Below are 3365 nucleotides of genomic sequence, written 5' to 3'. Positions count from 1 at the left end.
ATCTTCTAGAGTATAGATTCCGAAATGTACATCAGGATAAAATAATGAAAAATTACACTTAAATAATGGAAAGTTACACTTAAAATATAGATGCATTTTTCTAAGTGTGATTGATTGCAATTTTAGGTAAAGGCCAAATGCTATTTACAAAAATCCCCTCCCTGAAGGGTTTTGTAATATGCTTAGTTGAAGTCTTATTCAGTTGTCTTTAACATGAGAAGAAAATACAAATCAAACTATATTTAAATATATGACACTACAGTAGCAACAAATACAATTCTAGAAAAGTGACAATAGACAAACCATTGTCACAAGTCTCCAGGCAAAGTATGTGGGCAGCCAAGTTATGGGAAAATTTTTAAATGCTGTGGATATTTCTGGGAAATCACATTGCCAAATACTGCTGAGTCAAATACATTTCAGAATATTTTACAGTTCATTTTCCGCTCTCTAATTTATAAAATCTTTACAGTGAGGTGTAAATGCTATAAAAAATGCCTTTAAAACTAGATATTGTGACAATAGTTTCTGAAAGTGAATGGAATTTGAATTCTCTCCCTCCTTTTTAATGTCCAGTGATCCCTAAATATGATCAGGGCAAGACCTGGGAATTCTGGGCTTCTTCACGCCTGGCTTATTCCTGACTTTGTATGAAGGCAGATGATTGCTAAAATTTTTCCACAATTTAAATGGCTCTGATTTCAGTGGAAAAATCATGCCAGGCTTAGGTTGATTTATTTAAACAATCCCCCAAAATATTTATTTTTTTAAATTTATTTTTATTTTTATTTTTTTTACAGAGGCAGAGATAGACAGGGACAGACAGACAGGAACGGAGAGAGATGAGAAGCATCAATCATCAGTTTCTCGTTGCGCGTTGCAACTTCTTAGTTGTTCATTGATTGCTTTCTCACATGTGCCTTGACCGTGGGCCTTCAGCAGGCCGAGTAACCCCCTGCTGGAGCCAGTGACCTTGGGTCCAAGCTGGTGAGCTCTTTGCTCAAGCCAGATGAGCCCGCGCTCAAGCTGACGAGCTTGGGGTCTCGAACCTGGGTCCTTTTGCATCCCAGTCCGATGCTCTATCCACTGCACCACCACCTGGTCAGGCCCAAAATATTTATTAAATTTAGTCATCACTATGTATCTAAAGTCTTACATCAAAAAGTCATTTTCAGGATAATCACCTTGGAAGATTCTATGTTCATGTTAGTTTTGCTCAGATCATTTTTAGAATTGCATGTATCTGTTCATGTGTATAATTTTTAAATAAATTCAGTGGTGGCAAATATTATGAGCATAGGCTTTTAAAAAATATGACTTTTACTCTGATTATAAAAGTAGTAAAAGTTTATCATAAAAATATTGGAAGGTGATAGTCTTTCATATTGTGTCAAGGAGTTTTGAAGTCCAAAGAAAGTCATACCAAAATCCATTGTAATTAAAATGTCAAAATTTAAAAACAAGGAGAGAATATTAAAAGCAGCAAGAGAAAAACAACTAGTTATATATAAGGAACATTAGTAGATTTATCAGAAGAATTTTGCAGGCCAGAGTGAGTGGCATGAAATATTTAAAGTACTGAAAAAAACCCCGGCATCCAAGAATACTCTACCCAGCAAAGTTATGCAGAGGTGAAGGGGAGATAAAGTTCTCCAGATAAGTAAAAGCTAAAAGAGTTCATCACCACTAAAGTGGCATTAGAAGAAATGTTAAAGCAACTTCTTTACACTGAAAAGAAGGGATCTTAATTAGTAACAAGAGTACATGTGAAAAATAAATCTTACTGGAAAGGTAAATATATAGTAAAAGTAATAAATTAGTCACTTATAAAACTAGAACAAATAAAAAAGTAGTAAAAAGAACTATGACTACAATGATTAGTTAAGAACTACACAAGATAAAAAGATGTTAAATGTGACATCAGAAAAATAAAATGGGGGCAGGGGAATAATAATGTTGAGCTTTACAATGGAACCAGTGTTTATCATGAACTTAAAATGGTTATAGATATCAAGTTGCATGTAAGCCTTTAACCACAAAGCAAAAACCTACAGTAAATACACAAAAGAGAAAGTCATCAAAGGACAAAGGAAGAGAGAGCAGGAAAAGGAGAAACAGAGAGGGAACTATAAAAATAGCCAGAAAATAATTAATAAAATGGCAATAAGCACTCCCTTATCAATAATTACTTGACATGAACTAAATTCTCCAGTTAAAAGATATAAGTGGCTGAATGGATTAAAAAGAACAAAAACAAGAACCATGTGTATGGTGCCTACAAGAGACTCACTTTAGATGTAAGGAAATAAACACTGAAAATGAAGAGGTAGTAAAAGATAGCTCGTGCAAAGGGACACCAAAAAGAAATCTGGAGTAGTTATAGCACACAAAACAGACCTTAGAACAAAGACTCTAATAAGAGACACAGAACGGTTTCACATAATGATAAAACAGGGGTCGAGAACCTTTTTGGCTGAGAGAGCCATGAATGCCACATATTTTAAAATGTAATTCTGTGAGAGCCATACAACGACCTGTGTATGTTACTCATTATCCAATAAAAATTTGGTGTTGTCCCGGAGGACAGCTGTGATTGGCTCCAGCCACCCGCAACCATGAACATGAGCGGTAGGAAATGAATGGATTGTAATATAAATACATGAAAATGTTTTCTATTTTTAATGTTTTTTTTTTTTTTTATTAAGGATTTGTCTGCGAGCCAGATACAGCCATCAAAAGAGCCACATCTGGCTCGCGAGCCATAGGTTCACGACCCTTGTGATAAAAGCATCAATCCAACAAAAAGATATAATATTTATAAATATTTAATTATCCCAAATAGGATCACCTAAATATATAAAGCAAATATTAACAGTCCTAAAAGGAGAAATAGACAACACACTAATAGCAGGGGACTTTTTTTTTTTTTTTGTATTTTTCTGAAGCTGAAAACGGGGAGAGACAGTCAGACAGACTCCCGCATGCGCCCGACCGGGATCCACCCGGCACGCCCACCAGGGTCGATGCTCTGCCCCTCCGGGACGTCGCTCTGCCGCAACCAGAGCCACTCTAGCACCTGGGGCAGAGGCCAAGGGCCATCCCCAGCGCCCGGGCCATCTTTGCTCCAATGGAGCCTTGGCTGTGGGAGGGGAAGAGAGAGACAGAGAGGAAGGGGGGGGGGGTGGAGAAGCAAATGGGCGCTTCTCTTATGTGCCCTGGCGGGGAATCGCACGCCAGGCCAACGCTCTACCACTGAGCCAACCGGCCAGGGCCACAGGGGACTTTTAATACCCAGCTTACATCAATGGCTAGATGATCCAGATAGAAAATAATAAGGAAACATAGCCTTAAACAACATGTTCAAA

The sequence above is a fragment of the Saccopteryx bilineata genome, chromosome 10, assembly GCF_036850765.1.
Source record: "Saccopteryx bilineata isolate mSacBil1 chromosome 10, mSacBil1_pri_phased_curated, whole genome shotgun sequence".
NCBI lineage: Eukaryota > Metazoa > Chordata > Mammalia > Chiroptera > Emballonuridae > Saccopteryx > Saccopteryx bilineata.
Note: the sequence above shows the minus strand (reverse complement) of the source record.